The sequence below is a fragment of the Sarcophilus harrisii genome, chromosome 3 (assembly GCF_902635505.1).
Source record: "Sarcophilus harrisii chromosome 3, mSarHar1.11, whole genome shotgun sequence".
NCBI lineage: Eukaryota > Metazoa > Chordata > Mammalia > Dasyuromorphia > Dasyuridae > Sarcophilus > Sarcophilus harrisii.
Window position 1 is genome coordinate 342,198,638 of NC_045428.1, and position 22,970 is coordinate 342,221,607.

Consider the following 22,970-nt stretch of genomic DNA (forward strand, 5'->3'; position numbering starts at 1 on the left):
AGAAATGACAAACCACTCCAAGAAAAATCCAGACGGAATCACAGAGTCAGGCATGAATGAAATGACTAAATGTAGCAATAAATAAAAGTAAAGACATTATAGAGAATTGTATTTACTTTTTAAGTTTCATAGTCCTTCTTACTTCCCTCCATTATATATCATTGCTAAAATAGAGTTGAGTGGAAATAAAGTGGTGATGTCTCTTAAAGAATTGACTTCAACAGCTACTGAAACTGGAAGCAGAATTTCGTTCTAGTAGGCAACATGACTCTCAGTACCAGCAGGGTCTTGGATAGAGACAATTTGAATTTCAAAGTGTATTGATAAAGATTTATATTTAATAGAATTATATTTCTGTTACCCAGAGCCAAGATACCTTTACCTTAAATTATTTTGGATTCTCTGACATCTTCATTTTGAGAGTGGGAGTAAGAATAGAGGGGAAAAATTGAATGTCAGAAACATTTCATAAAAGAGATTAAAGTAAATCTATGACATATATGTTAGAAAAAGCATAGAGATAAAATTTTAAAATAACTGTAGTTTTGTGCCATACTCAGTAGATAAATAATGGATTCCATTGGCAGAGATTGGAAAATCAAGAAGATGAACCAATTTGGTGGATTAGAGGGCAGAGAAGAGGGAAGGAATTAAGTTTCTGAAAATTTGTGTTTGATAGTAAGTGATTTAAAAATCCCCCCTCAAGATGCAATTGTAAATGGTAAATTGAAGCTATAAGTCTGAAAATAATCCATATAATGGATGTAGTCTATGAGAAAGGATGTGGTCTTCAATAAAAAGTGTTATGAAAGAAGAGTCAAAGAGTTTTTAATGGAACTATTGCAGATTTCCATATTCAAGAGCATTGCAAAAGGAAAAACACCCACCTACAATCACACACAAATAAGTAACAACAAAACAAAAACGTAGGTAGACCAATAGTGTCTTATTCCCTAGAAATATATGAAAGATGAAGATTAAAATGGTTGTTGGATTTGGCAAACAGGGGGGAAAATTAAATTGTAGTTCCAAGTAGAATGACAGGTACAGAAATCAGAATCCAAATTGTAAATTAAGATAAGGAAATACTGGAAACTCTTATAAAATGTGTATAAACTATTTTTTAAGTGTGATAATTAAATTATATGTTTTAGAGGATAGTAGGTAGGATAAATAGTTCAGCATGATCAAAATGGGAGATATTTCTGCATATTTGAAGGTAAAAAAAAAAAAAGCAATCATAGAAGAGCACAAAGATTTTAGAGGGAGAAGGGACAAGCTCCCAGAGGAATTTGGGATGTCACTGAGAGTGCAGGGAGCAGATGGAGAAATGCATTTTTGTCTTACACTGTTGGAAAGGACAAGAGGAGAGGGCAGTAAATGAATTGCTTATGCTAATTGACTTCCATCTTTTAATGAAGAAGGAAGTAAGTTCATCTTTAGAGAGTGAGTTTAAGATAGTGGGAAAAAATGGGGACATGGGAGAAATGCCAATGTTTTGATAACAAGTGAAGGAAGTACACAATTTAATAAAATGGTATTGGGCAACAGTAATTGCACAATTGATCTTATGTAGAATGAATTGTAACCAAGTTCCTTTGGTTAAATTCTTTTGCAGGGAATCATTAGCAAAGATTTTAGTCAGACAAACATGTTTTGTTTAAGTACTTACTAATACCAAGAATGTTTCAGTCATAGGGAAGGTAGATTATTGGAGATTGGTATGATAGCTATGGCAGAAGTGATCAAATTGGTTAGGATCTTAGTGAGATTTAACTAAAAAGTTCAGACCAGGCATCTCATAAAGTATAACAACAAAGAAACTAAGGAATAATTGAAGTGAAGAAGAAAAGTCATCAGATGTCACAGCAAAGGCAATGAATACATTCAGGAAATATGGGGAGAAGTGTGACAATGAACAATGTGATAAAGTTGAGTTAGCAGAACTTCAGATTCAAAATCTTCTAGGTGAAACATTGTATAGCTCATGGTATATGATGCACGTATATTAGGTTAGTAGATTTAAATAGAGAACCTTCGAAATCAACTAGGAAATCAGAATCAGTAATTTCATATATTTTGTTTAAAATTATCATAATGGAAAATGGCAGTCTCTCACACAATAAATTTTAATGGACAGAATAATCTATATGTAGGCAAAATGTGGAAGCAGGAAAAGTAAATTTATGGCTCTATTGAATATTTTCGTTCAGTCTTTTCTGTAGTACCTACCTATTCATGACTCCATTTGAAATTTTCTTGGAAAAGGCAGTGAAGTGATTTGTCATTTCATTTTCTGGTTCATTTTGCAGATGATAAAACTGAAGCAGAAAGATTAATTGACTTGACTAGGGTCACACAGCTAGTAAACAAATGATTAAAGAAGTTACATTGAAATATTTGGTAAAATGGTTAATACATTTGAATAGAGACAGGAAAAAAAAAAGAATGATTTATATTAAATTGTAAATTTCCGAAGGCCAACAGCTGTATCTACTCATGCTGTACTGTAGCACTTTCAAATGCATGCTATACAAGTCCTTCTTGATGATAGTAGTAGTAAAATAATAATCTAATTATAAGAAAATTAATCCATGCCTTGATCCTCTGGTGAAAAGATAAATTTTGGGGGTCCTGTAAAATTTTGAAGTGGAAGTAGAAGAGTTTTGGATCTTTCTTTTAAATACCTTTATTAATATTGGAAGTAGGGATTCTCTCTACCTTCCCTAAAGTGTTACAACATATTGTGAAGCCAGAAGGGAGTAATAAGGTTTTTTATTTCATTATTTAACTGATATATTTGAGAAAACTCATTCATTTTTTTTTCAACACGACCAGGAATATTTCTGTGGCAGAAAACTATTTCTTACTACTTATATTTATTTGCTCTTAATGACTCCTAATTGGTTAATTCTATGTTTAGCTGTAAATTAATTACAAATTTATTTTAAGCTGAAGGATTTTTATATCTTTTTAACTAGAAGCAATTGTTTCAACATGGGTATACAAGACATTTTAGAATTTGTAATTTGATATCTGATGATTACATTACAATTGTAAAAGTGCCAACTCATAATTAATTTGAAATGTTTCTTCAGACTGGGAATTTGACTAGTATGCAAAAGGTGCTATCTTATCAGTGGCTTTCTTTGAAAAGCTTCTTTACATGATATGAATAGTATAATTATACTCCATATGATGAGCTATTTATACTGTTTACCTCTTAGAGTCTATTAAATTTACATATTTTGGGTATTATTTTAATAGTCCAGGCAAGTCCAATCCAGGCACAGTCATGAAGTGCCTAATATGACTTTTGCTTTTCCTGAAATTACTGAAGTAAACTCTGCGTCCTTTGGCTTTTGTATCCTGCCTCTTTCTACCCGTCAATTATCTTTTTATATTGCACTATTTCATTATGCTGACTACACTTCTGCATGAAGCCTTGAAGGTCCTTTGCACTTTATATACTTCAGTCCAACAATCACAGTCTGCCAGTCATCTGTAATTGCTTTTGTCTAACTCTTCCTTACTCCTAAACTTTTTACTGGTCTTTATATGGACTTCTATTTCTATACATCGATTATATTCTTTTTTTTTTACCTATGATCTATTATCTTTTCATTTTAGATTGTAATTTTCCACACTGAAACTTTTTTGTCTTCTCCTGGCAACCACCGTAGTCTTAGAGTATCTTCTATATTTATCAAATTTCTTTCTTTCAATATTTTTGTTCTTTGTTTTTTGGTCAGGTAAGTATCATTGAGGCAGACTGCTTAACTTTTCTAACATAAAGGAACTTCTCTGAAACTAGACCTATAACTACACCTGAGAGAATAATGCTTACATTAGGGAATTATCACTGATAGTTATTGGTAGTAGAGCACAATTCCTTTCCAGAGAGGTGCATTTAGGGTCTTCCAGCAATTCACTAGGATCCATCATGTCCATGGATCCATTGATATGATGTCCCCCTCCTACTCTTTCTTCTCAATCCCCATGGGATGTCAGAATCTTTGGGACACCCGTAATCAGATTGTTCATTATATTATTATCATGTTATCATCATGACCATCCCAAAGTAAATTTCTCCAAAGTAAATTTATGGCTCTATTGACCGTAAGGATTTTGTTGTTAGTTCAGTCTTTTCAGTAGTACCTACCTGTTCATGATTCCATTTGAAATTTTCTGGGCAAAGTCAGTGAAGTAATTTGTCATTTCTTTTTCTGGTTCATTTTGCAGATGAGGAAACTGAGACAAAAAGGTCAATTGATTTGCCTAGAGTCAAGTAAATGTATGAACTAGTAAATGTATGAATGAGCTCAAGTATGAATTCTCCCCAGACTAATGTTTACTCACTATCCATCCTAAGTGTCTCACACAGCGGAGGTCACTGTGAGCTTAAACCCTTCTACTCAGAATATTATTTTTAATTGAGTTATTTTTAATATGGATTGCTTTATGAATCATATTGGGAGAGAAAAATCTTACTCAGTGTATTCTTGACAATATATGACTACCCATACCTGTGAAGTAATAGAAGCTAGAGTCAGAAGACAGCTAAATTAGAACTGGTAGCTAAGGCATTTTTTAACACTAAATCCAAAGTTCTATGATATTATTTGATTTTTGCTTCTTCCCTATGGCGTCTTTCTTGTTTGGTTGCAGAATACAGCCTGTTCTAAGAGTTTCTAATGTACTTTTCAATTGTGGTACCATCTGGTCTTAAATCAGTCCCTGCAAATCATACATTATATTATAGGTCCTATAACCTGTAACCAGGTGTAAACACCTGGAATCCTAGACCCCGGCAACTTCTTACCTGTGCTGCCTGGGATCTACATGGCCCTAATAGCTTTTTTCTTTAATTTTGTGATTTCAACTACTCTAGATTTTGTATTATGAATTTATCTTTCAATTTCATTACTGTTTCTAATTGACTCAATTTTTCTCATCACATTACTTCCTCAAATTCTCTAAAAGCAAACTAATAACCTTTAAGAGTTTTTTCTTTGTTTGTTTTTAAAGAAATAATTTAATGGACACTGAGAGGATACTCATCAGTTGGAGAATGGCTGAATAAGTTATGGTATATGAATGTTATGGAATATTATTGTTCTGTAAGAAACAACCAGCGGGATGATTTCAGAGGGCTTGGAGAGACTTCCTTGGATGCTAAGTGAAATGAGCAGAACTAGGAGATCACTGTACATGGCAACAAGATTACATGATGATCAATTCTGATGGATATGGCTCTTTTCAACAATAAGATGTTTCAGGCCAGTTCCATGATCTTGTGGTGAAGACAGGCATCTACACACAGAGAGAGGACTGTGGGAACTGAATGTGGATCACAGCATAGCATTTTCACTCTTTTTGTTGTTCTTTGCTTGCATTTTATTTTTTTCATTTTTTCATTTTTAATTTGATTTTTCTTGTGCAGAAAGATAATTGCATAAATATGTTTGCATATATTGGATTTAACATATATTTTACCATGTTTAACATGTATTGGATTACTTGCCATCTAGGAGAGGAGGTAGGTGAAAGTGGGGCGGGGTTGGAACATAAGGTTTTGCAAGTGTTAATGTTGAAAAATTATCCATGCATATGTTTTGAAAATTAAAAAGTTGAGAGCACCCGGGTGGAGGAGGTGGCAGCAATGCCCATGAAGGAGTCCAGACGTTCATGAGGCAGAGGCAGCATGTCAGGTGAGTGTGGAGCCAGAGCTGCAGACATCCCTGCTTATCTCTCTGCCCGATCCTAGTCTCTGTCTTCCAGCTAGTACTTGACACTGTGAATGTTAGAGGAAAAACTTCATGCTCCTCATGCCCAACATCCTGCATGCCCTCAATGGCACGCTGTACTACAAGAGAAAGGTGGCAGTGTTGGAAATTGAAAAGCTAGTTCAATACTGGGCTTATATCCCAAAGAGATACTAAAGAAGGGAAAGGGACCTGTATGTGCACGAATGTTTGTGGCAGCCCTTTTTGTAGTAGCTAGAAACTGGAAACTGAATGGATGTCCATCAGTTGGAGAATGGCTGAATAAATTGTGGTATATGAATATTATGGAATATTACTGTTCTGTAAGAAATGACCAACAGGATTATTTCAGAAAGGCCTGGGGAGACTTACACGAACTGATGCTGAGTGAAATGAGCAGGACCAGGAGATCATTATATGCTTCAACAACAATACTATATGATGACCAGTTCTGATGGACCTGGCCATCCTCAGCGACGAGATCAACCAAATCATTTACTTTTTTTTTTCTCTTTTTTTTAAAATTTTTAATAGCCTTTTATTTACAGGATATATGCATGGGTAACTTTACAGCATTAACAATTGCCAAACCTCTTGTTCCAATTTTTCACCTCTTACCCCCCCACCCCCTCCGCTAGATGGCAGGATGACCATTAGATGTTAAATATATTAAAATATAAATTAGATACACAATATAGTATACATGACCAAAATGTTATTTTGCTGTACAAAAGAATCAGACTCTGAAATATTGTACAATTAGCTTGTGAAGGAAATCAAAATGCAGGTGTGCATAAATATAGGGATTGGGAATTCAATGTAATGGTTTTTAGTCATCTCCCAGGGTTCTTTTTCTGGGCATAGCTGGTTCACTTCATTACTGCTCCATTGGAAATGATTTAGTTGATCTCGTTGCTGAGGATGGCCTGGTCCATCAGAACTGGTCATCATATAGTATTGTTGTTGAAGTATAAAATGATCTCCTGGTCCTGCTCATTTCACTCAGCATCAGTTCGTGTAAGTCTCTCCAGGCCTTTCTGAAATTATCCTGTTGGTCATTTCTTACAGAACAGTAATATTCCATAATATTCATATACCATAATTTATTCAGCCATTCTCCAACTGATGGACATCCATTCAGTTTCCAGTTTTTAGCTACTACAAAAAGGGCTGCCACAAACATTCGTGCACATACAGGTCCCTTTTCCTTCTTTAGTATCTCTTTGGGATATAATCCCAGTAGTAACACTGCTGGATCAAAGGGTATGCACAGTTTGATAACTTTTTGAGCATAGTTCCCAACTACTCTCCAAAATGGTTGATCTCGTTCACAACTCCACCAACAATGCATCAATGTCCCAGTTTTCCCACATCCCCCAACAATCATTCATTATTTTTCCTGTCATTTTAGCCAATCTGACAGGTGTGTAGTGGTATCTTAGAGTTGTCTTAATTTGCATTTCTCTGATTAATAATGACTTGGAGCATCTTTTCATATGACTAGAAATAGTTTCAATTTCTTCATCTGAGAATTGTCTGTTCATATCCTTTGACCATTTTTCAATTGGAGAATGGCTTGATTTTTTATAAATTAGAGTTAATTCTCTATATATTTTGGAAATGAGGCCTTTATCAGAACCTTTGACTGTAAAATATTTTCCCAGTTTATTGCTTCCCTTCTAATCTTGTCTGCATTAGTTTTGTTTGTAGAAAAACTTTTCAGTTTGGTATAATCGAAATTTTCTATTTTGTGATCAGTAATGATCTCTAGTTCTGCTTTGGTCATAAAGACCTTCCCCTTCCACAGGTCTGAGAGGTAAACTATCCTGTGTTCTCTAATTTATTAATAATTTCATCTTTATGCCTAGGTCATGAACCCATTTTGACCTTATCTTGGTGTACGGCGTTAAGTATGGATCAATGCCTAGTTTCTGCCATATTAGTTTCCAATTTTCCCAGCAATTTTTTTCAAACAGTAAGTTCTTATCCCAAAAGCTGGGATCTTTGGGTTTGTCAAAGACTAGGTTGCTATATTTGTTGACTGTTTTATCCCTTGAACCTAATGTATTCCACTGATCAACTAATCTATTCCTTAGCCAATACCAAATAGTTTTGGTAACTGCTGCTCTATAATATAATTTTAGATCTGGTACAGCTAAGCCACCATCATTTGATTTTTTTTTCATTGATTCCCTTGAAATTCTTGACCTTTTGTTTTTCCATATGAACTTTGTTGTTATTTTTTCTAGGTCATTAAAATAGTTTTTTGGGACTCTGATTATAGCGCTAAATAAATAGATTAGTTTAGGTAATATTGTCATCTTTATTATATTTGCTCGCCCTATCCAAGAGCATTTAATATTTTTCCAATTGGTTAGATCAGACTTAATTTGTGTGAAAAGTGGTCTGTAATTTTGCTCATAAAGTTTCTGATTTTCCCTTGGCAGATAGATTCCTAAATATTTTATATTATCAGTAGTTACTTTAAATAGTAGTTACTTTAAATGGAATTTAAAATCATTTCCAATAGAGCAGTAATGAACTGAACCAGCTATGCCCAGAGAAAGAACTCTGGGAGATAACTAAAAACCATTACATTGCATTCCCAATCCCTATATTTATGCCCACCTGCATTTTTTATTTCCTTCACAAACTAATTGTACAATATTTCAGAGTCTGATTCTTTTTGTACAGCAAAATAACATTTTGGTCATGTATACTTATTGTGTTATCTAATTTATATTTTAATGTACTTAACATCTACTGGTCATCCTGCCATCTGGGGAGGGGGGGGGGTAAGAGGTGAAAAATTGGAACAAGAGGTTTGGCAATCGTTAATGCTGTAAAGTTACCATGCATATATCCTGTAAATAAAAGGCTATTAAAAAAAAAAAAAGCTAGTTCAAGGGTTTGTGGCCCAGAATAATGCATTTATGTTAAGCATGTGATCCAGATTCTGTCCCAGGAATTTGCCTTCTCTCAGCACTCTCACAGTGGGAAAAGGGGTTTCATTGGGCTGGCAGCTTGCTCCATTGCATTGGGCAAGGATTCTGGATTGTACTTGAAGGTGTTGATTGAGTCTGTGCAGACATGCTTCAATGATGCTGATAGCTAGCTGTGCTACTATGCCTATGAAGCCTTATACAATAATGATAAGCTGGCCCAGGGCTCTGTCTGGACCCACTTTGATCTTCTTTTTGATGGGGTAAGCATGTTGGCCATTGATCTAAATCCCAATGTCAAAAGTGGCTCCAAGCTCCTGGACCACCTCTTAAAGGACATCGTGACTGAAAATAAGTTTGACCTGGTGAGCTTCATCCCTTTGTTGTGTGAGAGGATTTACTCCAACAATCAGTATGCCAGGCAGTTCATCATCTCCTGGATCCTCGAGTCCATGCCTGATATTAACCTGTTCGATTACCTGCCTAAGATCCTTGATCTTCCCCATCATGGGAGACAACAGAAAAAACATACAGAAAATGTGAGGTGGCTCTTGGAAAATTCTTAAAAAGATTAAAAAGAATCCCTCCATTGTCAGATTTGCTGAGATGGCCAACACCCTGCTGATTCACTGCCAGAATCCAGATGATATGATCCAGTTCATGGCAATGTGCTAGATGAGAGAATTCATCCAGTTGGCTGGCTGGGGGATGCTGCCCTACTGCTCAGGCATCCTGATAGCCATTTTGCCCTGCCTGGCCTACAATAACCAGAAGAGAACTATCAAGAAGATGGCCAGCATGTGCAACCAGAGCCTGATGAAGCTGGTCACCTCTGAGGAAAAGGAACTGATTGCACTAGGGCTCTGGGCCATCCAGACACCAGTCCTGATGACTCTCTGACCAAGCAGGAGGTGACTGCCAATGGCTGCTTGGATGCTTCCTGTGACTCCAGCTTGAGTGTCTTCACTCCAGCCAGCTCTGAAGGTCTACCAGTGATGCTGAACCTCAATGAAATCATGAAGTGTTAAACTGCCACCTCCATGACCCAACCACTGGGATGATGACTAGTATCATTGTCCTAAAGTGGCTCTACCACTTGACTATCAAGACTCCCCAGAAGATGTTCCGATGAGAAGGATAACTTTTTTCCCATACTACTTCATACCTTGTCAGATGAGTCAGACGAGGTCGGCCTGGAGGACTTGGAGGTTTTGGCAGAAATTGAATTGTCCCCTGCTGTCCAAACAGAAGGTTCTGGTCCTTTCGACAATTCATGATCAACTTGCTGAAGAGGTTCAGCAGCCAGCATAAACTCCTGGAGAGCAGAAGAACATTCATCATCAGGCATCTGTGTCTGCTGTTGAATGCTGCAAACATCTTCCACTTTAAGGCCTATATCCTTCTTCAAGAGGAAGACCTCAAATTTGTCTCAACAATGGGTCATAAACTCAACATTATCTTACTGACCTCCACAGAACTCTTCCAGCTAAGAAATCAGCTCAAAGAACTGAAGATTCTGGAAAGCCAGAACTTATTTTGCCACCTGTACCGCTTCTGGTGCACAACCCAGTCACCATGCTGTCCCTCTGCTTCCTTACCCAAAACTAAACCTACAACATCATCCAGAAGTTTGGTGATCTGGAAGTCACTGTGAACTTTTTCATTGAAGTGGACAAACTTGTGCAACTAATTGAGCGCCCCATTTTCACACTCCTAGGCCTGCAGCTGTTGGATGTGAACAACTTCTACTTGATCAAAGCTATATAGGGTTGCTCATGTTTTTCCCTCAGAGCCTTCCAGTTCCTCTCCCACCACTTGCAATTTGTGCCCAACCCTAAGCTCATGCAGACCAAGGATAGTGTGAAGACAGGCCCCAGCTCCTGGAAGATGGATTCCCCCACCATTGACTACATGGAGCTCCTGCAGCACTTTGAGAGGGTCCAGAACAAGCATCTAGAGATGAAACACTAGTGAAGCAGCGTGGGACCAGCTGCACTGCAGGATTGTTCTCTGAGTCCATGGCATGCACAGCTTGAGCCAGAGGTGAAGGGGTGGGCTCACAGACCACATGTAGCATTCTCAACGTCCTCCCGAGACCCTACTGGGGAGCTGGGTGGATGTGGCTAGGCCATCCTCTAGTTAAATAGGAAGACCTTTCAAAGGCAAGGAAACATTGTCTGCTTTTCCTGCACACCTCTCTGTTCCATGCCCAGGAAGGACCAGCATTGACTGCTGTTTCCCGACCTTCCAGGCTGAGCTAGTGCAGCAACAGCACTCCCTCTGGGGTGGCCCTGAGAGTCACCTGAGATGCCCCCCTCTGCTCAGAAGTAACCCCTCCCCACCTGTAAACAACCTCTTTTTAACAAACCCCTTTAATTTGGATTGAGAGCAGAGCTCAGTTGTTCTCTCTCCTAAACCCAGATCTCTTGGCATGTAGGTATCTCTACATACTTGTATGCATATATTCTGGCTCTTAATCTCTCCATTTGGATCACAGAGGTTTGTATGAAATGATGGAGATTGCCCATCTAAAAACAAAGGGAAAAAATTAAAAACACTTTAATAAAAAAAGAAAAAATAAAGAAATAAGTCATTTGTCATTTGTTTTGGGGTAGACAATGTAATTTAACTACTGACTGAATTTTTTGTTTTTCAACTAATCAGACCATCATTGATACAGATGAACTCTTCAATGATCTCTTTTTTTTTTATTTAATAGCCTTTTGTTTACAGGATATATGCATGGGTAATTTTACAGCATTAACAATTGCCAAACCTCTTGTTCCAATTTTTCACTTCTTACCCCCCCACCCCCTCCCCTAGATGGCAGGATGACCAGTAGATGTTAAATATATTAAAATATAAATTAGATACACAATAAGTATACATGACCAAAACATTATTTTGCTGTACAAAAAGAATCAGACTCTGAAATATTGTACAATTAGCTTGTGAAGGAAATAAAAAATGCAGGTGGGCATAAATATAGGGATTGGGAATTCAATGTAATGGTTTTTAGTCATCTCCCAGAGTTCTTTTTCTGGGCATAGCTGATTCAGTTCATTACTGCTCCATTTGAAATGATTTGGTTGATCTCGTTGCTGAGGATGGCCTGGTCCATCAGAACTGGTCATCTTCAATGATCTCTTAATATATTTCTTCTTTTACTTTCTCTTATTCCTAATTTGTCTCTCTTACTTTTAATTTCTGCATTTAGAAGCAAAAGTCTTCATTTTTATGTAACCTTCAAATAGTTTTCAACATTCATCAGCTATTCTTTCCCCTCTTTTGTGCTGGGTTTAAAGTTTATCACTTATTCAAGACACAAAATCATAAAATCCTCCATAACATTTTTTCTCCTAAAAAAGACTGAATATGATATTAATCTCCTTATATACAGACATACTTTCTGTACTATAATGCAGATTTTAATTTGTTCTTTTGAATATGAAATTTCTGTGGAAATCCATGTAGATTTTTCAGGCCAAAAATCTTAGAAACCAAAGTTGAATTTTAAATTCAAATTAACCTCAACTTAAAATTAACCTCAACTCGAAAAGTCTTAGAGGACTTAGACACTTTTCTAAATTGATATAGACATTTTTGAAAAGCCTTGAATTGAATCAATATGTCCTTCTGCTTTTTTGATCTCTTTAAAAAATTTAATTATATATTTGTATAAGTATAAATATATGAATATTAATCTAGTTTTAACTTTAATTTTTATTATATACATTGTATTTATAGTTTGAGAATTAATTTTATATATCTATACTTGTATGTACATATATACATATATATTTTATATGTATATTTATATAGGTGTAAAGGTTTTATATATATTATATATATCTACATACATAGATAGATATTCTCTTTCAATAGTTGTTTTTATAATGTGTTTTTGCATTGTAACTCTAACTAAAATATATTAGGAAAGGCCTTATAAAAATCCTTCTTGCTGAAATGGTTTGAGTAACCAATTGGGATTAAGAAATAGAGTGTTGTGAAGACAATTTCTCTTCCAAAATACTGACATAGTCTTGATGAATAGTTTTTATCTATTTTGTCCAATGCATAAAACCAGATAAAGACTGATTATGATTTATTCTGAAATACTATTCATGAAAGAGATTGTTTTACTCTACCTTATATGTGTATCTTCAGTACAGTGAGTGTAATCACATAGGAATCTTCTTGCATTTGACTTTTCTAAAATTGAATGTTATCTTAATTGCTTCCTATTTCCATATTTTTCCAATTTCTATAACAAATAAAATAAATTGGTTTCAGCTCCTCCCATATGTATTAAGAAAACAAAATATAATATTTATTACCAGAATATCTTTTCAACAGCAACAATGAAAAAGTAATTTGAAGCTAAAAAGTTTCTTTTCTAAAATTCTACTTTAGGAATAATAGCTTCTCTGCTCCATTTTTCTGAGGTTAGCAGTTAATTCTATCCTAGTGGTGAAAAGATTGGATAATAGCAATAATTCTGATTTTACTTTGGTATCTATATATTTTTATTATTTGAAAATAAATCTATTAAATAAAACATGCAAAATTCTGTGCTACATGCTAGTAATTATCATCAGTATAATGTGATTTAAAGTAGGCAAAATACTTTACAAATAATGTTTCATTATATCTTCATAACAATACTGGAGATGGATATTATTATTATTATCTCCATTTTAAAAGGAGTTCATTGAGACAGTGATTTTCCAAGGGTTACATATCTTTTTTTTTTAATAGCCTTTTATTTACAGGTTATATGCATGGGTAACTTTAAAGCATTAAAAATTGCCAAACCTCTTGTTCCAATTTTTCACCTCTTATCCCCCACTCCCTCCCCCAGATGGCAGGATGACCAGTATATGTTAAATATATTAAAATATAAATTAGATACACAATAAGTATACATGACCAAACCGTTATTTTTGCTGTACAAAAAGAATCAGACTCTGAAATATTGTACAATTAGCTTGTGAAGGAAATAAAAAATGCAGGTGGGCATAAATATAGGGATTGGGAATTCAATGTAATGGTTTTTAGTCATCTCCCAGAGTTCTTTCTCTGGGCATAGGTGGTTCAGTTCATTACTGCTCCATTGGAAATGATTTGGTTGATCTCGTTGCCTTTAAGGGATGGCCCAAGGTCCTAGAACCGGTCATATATATTATTGTTGTTGAAGCATATAATGATCCCTGGTCCTGCTCATTTCCTCAGCATCAGTTTGTGTAAGTCCCCGGCCTTTCCCGAAATTTTTGGTCTTTCTTACAGAACAATAATATTCCAAATATTCATATACCACAATTTATTCAGCCATTCTCCCAACTGATGGGCATCCATTCAGTTTCCAGTTTAGCCATTACAAGAGGGGCTGCCACAAACATTTTGGCACACCACAGGTCCCTTTCCTTCTTTTAAGTATCTCTTTGGGATATAAGCCCAAGTAGTAACACTGCTGGATCAAGGGTAATACGTTTGATAACTTTTTGAGCATAGTTCCAAACTACTGAAGAATGGTTGGATTTGTTCACAACTCCACCAACAATGCATCAATGTCCCAGTTTTTCCCGCATCCCCTCAACAAACATCATTATTTTTTTCCTGTCACCTTAAAATCTGACAGGTATGTAGTGGTATCTTAAGAATTTGTCTTAATTTGCATTTCTCTGATTAATAATGACTTGGGCATCTTTTCCTTATGACTAGAAATAGTTTCAATTTCTTCATCGAGGTTGTCTGTTCATATCCCGACCATTTTTCAATTGGAGAATGGCTTGATTTTTTTTAAATTAGAAGTTAATTCTCCTATATATTTTGGAAATGAAGGGCGTTTATGGGAATTGACTGTAAAATATTTTTCCCAGTTTTTGCTTCCCTTCTAATCTTTGTCTGCATTGGTTTTGTTTGTACAAAACCTTTTCAGTTTTTATAATCAAATTTACTATTTTGTTGATCGGTAATGATCTCTAGTTCTTCTTTGGTCATAAGTCCTTCCCCTTCCACAGGGTTTAGGGTAAAACTTATCCTGTGTTCTTCTAATTTTATTAATTTTCATTCTTTATGCCCTAGGTCATGAAACCCATTTTCACCTTATCTTGGTGTACGGGTTTGTTAAGGGTGTGGATCAATGCCCCTGGTTTCTCCCATATTAGTTTCCAATTTTCCCAGCAATTTTTTCAAACGGTGGTTCTTATCCCAAAGCTGGGGTCTTGGGTTTTAATTAAAGGAACTAGGTTACTATATTTGTTGACTGGTTTAATCCTTGAACCTAACCTTTTCCGGATCAACTAATCCAATTCCTTAACCAATACCAAATGGTTTTGGTAACTGCTGCCTTTAATATAAATGTTAGATCTGGTACAGCTAAAGCCACCTTCAATTTGATCTTTTTCATTAATTTCCCTTGGGAAATTCTTGACCTTTTGTTTTTACATATGAATTTTTGTTGTTATTTTTAGGTCATTAAAATAAGTTTTTGGGAATCCTAATTGGTATGGCGCTAAATAAATGGAATTAGTTTTTAATCTTTTATAAATTTCCAAAGGCATTTAATATTTTTCATTGGTTTGGATCCGGGCTTAATTTTTGGGAAAATTGGTTTAATTTTGCTCCATAAAGGTTTCTGATTTTTCCTTGGCGGATGGATTCCTAAATTTTTTATTTAATTATTGGTTACTTTAAAATTAAGTTTCCTCTTTGTAACTCTGATGTTGGATTTTGTTGGTGATTATAAGGAATACTTTGAATTAATTGGTTTATTTTATAAAAACTTTGCTAAAGTTTTGGATTATTTCTAATAACTTTTTTAATTAGGAATCTCTTGGGGTTCTCTAAAGGGATTCCATCAATATCATTGGCGGTGATAATTTGGTTTCCAATTTGCCTATTCTTATTCCTTTAATTCTCTTTTTTCATGGAAATTGGCTTTCTAATTAATTATTAAATGTATGATGGTGGGATTGGGTGGGCAATTTGTTTCCTCGGATCTTTATGGATGGTTTTAAATGGATGGCGTTATTTTTAAGGAAAAGTCCAAATTTTATTTCTATCTCCAAGGTCTTTAATTTGGAATGGATGTTGGTTTTGTCAAATTGCTTTTTGCCATCTATTGGGATGATCCAATGGTTTTCTTAATTTGGTTAATTAACATGGATTATTGATGGTTTTCCTAATTTGAACCAACCCGTTTTCTGGTATAAAATCCTCTTGATCATAGTGTATTATCCTGGGTTGTTTTCTTAATACTGTTTTTGTTTATCTTGTTTAAATTTTTGGCATCAATATTCTTTAAGGGATTGGTCTATAAGTTTTTTTCTCTGTTTTCAACCTAACCGTTTAGGTATCAATTACCATGTCTTGTCAAAGAAGATTTGGTAGGCTTTCCTTTCCCTATTTTTATAAATAATTTATATAACATTGGGGGAATTGCTCTTTTGTTTGTTAAAATTCACATGGAAATCCATCTGGCCCTGGGTTTTTCTTGGGGAGTTGTTTAAATCCCTGTTCTATTTCTTTTCTGGAAATGGGACTTTCCAAACAATTTACTTCCCTCCCTGTTAATCTGGAAGTCTATTTTTTTTGGATGTGGTCATCCATTTCATAGGTTATCAAATTTATTGGCATAAAGTTGAGCCAAAAATAACTCCTTATTATTTCTCTTTTCCTCTTCATTGGTGGAAAGTTCTCCCTTTTCATTTTAAGACTACTAATTTCATTTCCCTCCCTCCCTTTTTTTCCCCAAAAAGTTTTAAAAGGCTTATCTATTTTATTGGCTTTTCATAGAACCAACACTTAGTTTTATTAATTAGTTCAATGGTTTTTTTACTTTCAATTTTTTTAATTTCTCCTTTTTTGATTTTAGGTTTTCAAATTTATTATTTGATTTGGGGGTTTTTTTGGTCTTTTTTATAGTTTTTTTAATTGGAATTCATTTCTTTTCTTTCTCCTGTTTTATTCAAGTAAAATTCTAAAGGATATAAAATTCCCTCTTATTGCTTTTGGTTGCATCCCACAAATTTTGGTATGACATCTCATCATTGTCCATTATCTTGGATGAAATTATTAATTGTATCTATAATTTGCCTTCCACCCAATCATTCTTTAAGATGGATTTTTTTTCCAATTACTTTTGGTCTATTTACCCCCTCCTTTTTTTGAATGGTTTTTTTTGCATTATGATCTGAAAGAAAAGCATTTATTATTTCTGCTTTCTTTTCAATTTTAAGCTTTATGTCCTAAATATGGTCAATTTTTGAATAGGTTCCATGAACTGCTGGAAGAAAAGTGTATTCCTTTCTATCTCCATTCAAGTTTTCTCCAAAGATCTAACATACCTAATTTTTTTCTTAAATTCCTATTTACTTTTTAATTTCTTTTCTTTTTGTTTTGTGGTTTGATTTGTCCAATTCCAAAGGTTACAAAGGTTGAGATCTCCCACTATTCAGGTTTTGTTGTCTTTTTTTCTTGCAACTCTCCCCTTCCTTTAGGAAGTTTGGATTGCCATACCATTTGGGCATATATGTTTAATACTGATTTGCTTCGTTGTTTATGCTACCCTTTGGCAGGATGTAGTTTTCCTTCCTTATCTCTTTTTAATTGAATCAATTTTTTGCTTTTGCTTGATCTGAGATAAAAGGAATAGCACCTGCTTTTACCACCCAAACATAATAGATTTTTGCTCCAAAGCCTTTTTACCTTTCTCTATATGTATCTCCCTGTTTTAAATGTGTTTCTTATTAAAACAACAATTGTTAGGGTTCTGACTTTTGATCCAGTCTTTATCCCTCCTCTTTTGGGGGTGCATCCCATTCACCATTTACAGTTAAATTACTAAATCTGTATTTCCTGCCATCCCTAATAACCCCAGATTATGCTTTACTTTTTCTTCCTCCCCAACCCCTCTTTCCCCCTTTTGAACTTATGTACCCCACTTGTATCTCGATGCTTACCCTTTTAGAATCACTCCTTCCCCCCCTTTGAATCTTTTCCCATTCCTTCCCTTATTACTCTTTTTCTTTTCCCTTTTCCTTTCCCACTTTTTTAAGAGATGAGAGAGAATTTTCTCTAAAACAAATGTCAATCATTTTTTCTTTGAGCCAACTCTGATGAGAGTAAGATTCACACAATGTTCCTCTCCCCTCTCTAAATTCCCTCAGATATGATAAGTTTCCTTTGCCTCTTCGTGGGTGGTTTCCCTCTTTTAATCCCTCCTTCCCACCTATTCTGCCATCATCCCTTTTCCTATCACCCTTCCCTTTTTTTATGTTTTATCATAAATCAATATCCAATTCAGTATCAGTATATCAGTATATATCAAAATATCAGTATATTATATCCAGTATATCAAATTATATCGGTAAAATCAAAATTATACATGTATTCTTTTTGTATATCCACAACAAGAAATACAATTCTCCAAGGTTATTTTTTACCTTTTTCTTGCATTTCTTGGGTTTAGGTTTGGAGATCAAATTTTTTGTTTTAGTTCTGGTTTTCCTCAGAAACAAATGGAATTCATTTGTTTCATTGAATTCCATCTTCTTCCCTGGAAAAACCTCAGCTTTAGCTGGGTAGTTTTATTCTTGGCTGCATCCCAATTCTTTTGCCGGAATATGGATTTCAGGCCCTTCGATCCTTTAATGTGGAGGCAGCCAGATCTTGGGTGATCCTTATTTTTGGCACCTCGTTTTAAATGTTTTTTTTTTTTTGGCTGCTTCTAAAATTTATTCCTTAATTCTGATAGTTCTGAAATTTGGGCCACAATATTCCTTGGGTTTTTTTATTTTGGGTTTTCTTTCAGAAGGGTGTTCGATGAATTCTTTCAAATGGCCAACCTTCGATTCTATTACATCTGGGCAGTTCTCTTTGATGATTTCTTGTAAAAAATTATCTGGTCTTTTCCATCATAGTTTTCGGAAATCCAAATTATCCTCAGATTTCTCTCCTAGATCTATTTTCTAAGTCTGTCATCTTTTGCAAGTAGATAATTCATGGTTTTTTCCAGTTTGTCATTTTTTTGTTTTGTTGACTGATTCTTGCTGTCTCAATGAATCCATTAAAGTTTCTATTTTTTCAGTTCTAATTTTTAAAAATTTTTTTCTTCATTAACTTTTTCTTCTTTTCATTATATGTCTAATTGGGTTTTTAAATGTATTGTTTTTGGTCTGTGGAATTTTTTCCATTTTCCTAATTTTTTTAATTGAATTATTTTTCTTTTCCAATTCACAGATCCCTACTTTCTTTAAGTTCTTTTTTCTTTTCAATTCACAAATCCTACTTTTCCTAGTGAATTCTTTTTTTTATCCAATTCACCAATTCTTACTTTCCTGAGATTTTTTTTACTTTTCCAATTGGTATTTCAGGAAGTTGTTTTCTCTTGTGGGCTTCTCTTTCCTTTTTCCCCATTTATCTTCTAACTCTCTTTTGAGACTTTTTGGTTCTCTTCTATGAGAGCATCATGTAAAAGAGGACAGTCTGGTGCATGTTTGCTATTTGCTGTCTCTTCAGGTTTGCTGACCTGCTCTTTTTCTGCATAGAAGCTGTCCATGGTTCTTTTCATATATTTATTCATGTTTTAAAGCCTTTAGGGTATGTCTCCTAGGCAAGGGGGTTACCAGCTTCCTCTGCAGAACAGGAGAGATGTAAACCGATTTCCGGCTCCGAGGTATGGGAGTGCTCTGAGTGAGAGTTTTCCCTTCCCCCAACAGGAGGTAGATTCAGCACTGGCCGAGCTATTGAAGTGCCCAGTTGGGCTGTGTGGGTTAGCGATTGCCCTAGGCTAGAGACTAAGAGGTGAAAGTGTCACTGCCCCAGGCCAGAGCCTCTTGTGGGGCTGTGAGTATTAGCAGCTGATAGCAAACCTCCGATTCTATTCTGCCCGGCAGTCTCTGCTCCAATGTCTCTGCCCCAACGTCTCTGCCTGACAAATCGGCCCTGCGAAAGCTCTATGGCCCCAAGCCGAGCCACCCACTGTGCAGATTAGAGGCTAACCTGGGCTGTACCCTCCTGCCATGCAGGTTCGCAACTGCCCCAAGGAAAAGCCCCATACTGCGGGTTGGGCTGCGAGCTTGTGCTGAGATCTGTGCTTTTCACTTTCGGTTTAAGGCTCTCCTAGGAACCTAATTCTCTCCCAGTCTTTGCTGATCTCCCCCCATCCCCGGAACAAACCTTTTTTGGCGAGACTGCAGATTTTCTTAGGCTGGTGACTTGTTATACTTCTTATCTTTATGAATTGTAGCAGTCAAGACTATTTTTGAGGCTCGATATAATATTGATAAAGAGGGTAAGAGAAGAGCTTAGAAAGTTGCATGTGCCTTCTCCACCATCTTGGCTCCACCCCCCAAGGGTTACATATCTAGTAAATTTCTGAGGGAGAAGAAATGAAAGATATGCAAGAGAAAGTAAATGGCTTGGAAAAGGGAGGCAATTGCTTTAAAAATACAATTGGTCAAATGCAAACAAAAATTACCTGAAGAAAACACCTTCAAAAGTAAAATTATTCAAATGGAAAAAGAGATACAAAAGATAACTAAAGAAAATCACACTAAAACTGGAGTAGAGAAAAACGAAAGCTAATGACTCTAAGAAACATGAAGAATCAAACAACCAAAAGGAATGAAAAAGTAGATGACAATGTAAAATACTATCTTCTAACAATAGTTGACCTACACATAAATCTAGAAGAGACAATTTAAAAATTATTTGACGACCAGAAAAAAAATCAAATGACCAAAGAGAGAGAGAGAGAGAGAGAGAGAGAAAGAGAAAGAGACAATAAATAACATTCTCTAAGAGATAATCAAGGAATACTGCCCTGGTATTCTAAAAAGAGAGAATCACTATTCAATCAATAGTGATTGAAAGAATCCATCAATCACGTCTAGAAAGAGAAGAAAATCCCAAGGAACATTGTTTCAAAACTCTAAACCTATAATCTCAAGGAAAAAATACCACAAACTGTTAGACAAAACAATTCATATATCAAGGAGCAAAAGTCAGGATTAGCCAGAATCTAGCAGTTTCTAGAATAAAAGATCTGAGAACTTGGTATACTATATTGCAGAAGGCAAAGGACCTGGGGTTACAACCAAGAATTGACTACCCAGAAAGATTCAGCTCATCTTTCAATGAATTAAGATTTTTCAACCATTTCTATTAAAAAAAAACTAAACAGAAAATTTAATCTACAAACAAGACTCAAGAAAAGTATAGAAAGGTAAAAAGGAAAAATATCTATTATTTAAAGGTTAAATTGTTTACATCCCTAGAATTGAAAATGATATCTATAAATCTTGAGAACTATATCTGTTTCTTTGGTAGGGATGCCCTAAGGGGCATCACATGGACAGAGGTGTGATTGTGAATGGAATCTCATATGCTGATATCAAAGAAAAAGACATTAAGGCATGGCAAAGGGATTGTATTGGAAGAGGAAAGGGGAGATATAATGGGACAAATTAGATCACATGAAGAGGGATGAAAGACCTATTACAATCCAGGGAAAGAAGGGAAGTAGATGAACATTGTCTGAAACTTGACCTCAACAGTTTTAGCTCAAAGAGGAAATAATTTAATCATTCATTTGGGTGTAGAAATTTACCCAATCCTATAATGAAGTTGGAGGAGAAAGAGAAAAGAAAAGGGAGAGGCTGGATAGAAGAAAGGGCAAAAATACTAGGGGAAAAAGTTAAGAAAAGGGGGAATGAATTATAATGTAGTGGGTTAAAAAAACTCTACTAAGAGGGGAGATGTGACAAAAGATAAGGTAGTGATTGGGATGTGTAAAAAAAAAACAGTAGTATGGACAGGTGGAGAAGAAAAAAGTATATGTGGGGAAGAAAACAGGATGGCGGATACAGAGATAGTAATCATAGCAGTGAATTTGAATCAGTTAAACTTTTCCACAAAATATGAGTTTTAAAACTAATTAAAAACAGTGAATTAAAAAAATAAAATTCTACAACATGTTATTTACAAGAAACACATATGGCATAAAAAGATACATACAGATTAAAGGGAAAGGACTGGAACAGAATTTGTTATGCTTAAGCTGAAGTAAAAAAAAAAAAGCAGGGTTAACAATTCTGATCTTAGATAAACAAAAAGTAAAAATAAACCTAATTAAAAGAGATAAGGAAGGAAGTATATTTTGATAAATGGTACCATAAATAATGAAGTAGTAATAATACTAAATATATATGCATCAAGTGGTGGAGCAGCCAAGTTCCTAGAGAAGATTTTAATCCAGGCATAGGAAGTACTAAACAGCAAAACTATTGTATTGGGGGACCTTGACATTCCCCTCTCAGTATCAAACAAGTCTAATCACAAAATAAGAAAGAAACTAGAGAGGTTAATAGAATTCTAGAAAACCTAGATAGGGTAATTCTATAGAGAAAAAAAGGAATCACCTTTTTCTCAGCCGTACATGGGCCCTATTGAAATTGATTATGTACTAGGGTATTAAAACTTCACAATCAAATGCTGAAAGGTAGAAATCATAAATACTTCCTTTTCAAACCATGATGCAATAAAATTATATTCAATAAAGGGCAAGGGCAACATAGATTAACAACTAATTGGAAATTAATTAATCTAATTCTAAATAATGGGTTGGTTGAACCACAAATTATAGAAATAATACATAATTTCATCCACGATAATGACAATAATGAGACAACATACCAAAACCTATGTGATGCAATCAAAGCAGTTCTTAGGGGAAATTTCATATCTCTAGATAGCTACATGAATAAGATAAGAGAAAGAGGAGATCAATTAATTGAACATGCAACCATGCAACATGCTAGAAAAAGAACAAATTAAAAACCCTCAATTAAATGCCTGCTTGGAAATTCAGAAACTCAAAGGAGAGGTTAATAAAATTGATAAGAAAAATGTTGAACTAATTAATAAAACTAAGAGTTTGTTTTACAAAAAACCAACAAAATAAATAAAATTTTCATAATTTTGATTAGAAAAATGTAAGAAAAGCCAAATCACCAGCATCAAAAATGAAAAAGGTGAACTTGCCATTAATGAAAAAGATACTAATATAGTAACTAGGAGCTATTTTGCCCAAGTGTATGGGCAAATCTGACAATCTAACAGAAATGGAAGAATACTTACAAAAAAAATGTAAATTATCAAATGGATTCACAAGTGAATTCTAGCAAACATTTAAAGAACAATTAATTCCAAAACTATGTAAACTATCTGGAAAAATAGGTAAAGAAGATGTCCTGTCAAA

General features: G+C 34.9%; 1 pseudogene; it reads left to right on the top strand.

Annotated features, from left to right (window-relative positions):
• The first annotated feature begins 5,688 nt into the window (after positions 1–5,688).
• On the top strand, positions 5,689–11,171 carry LOC105749845 (annotated as a pseudogene).
• Positions 11,172–22,970: the final 11,799 nt, after the last annotated feature.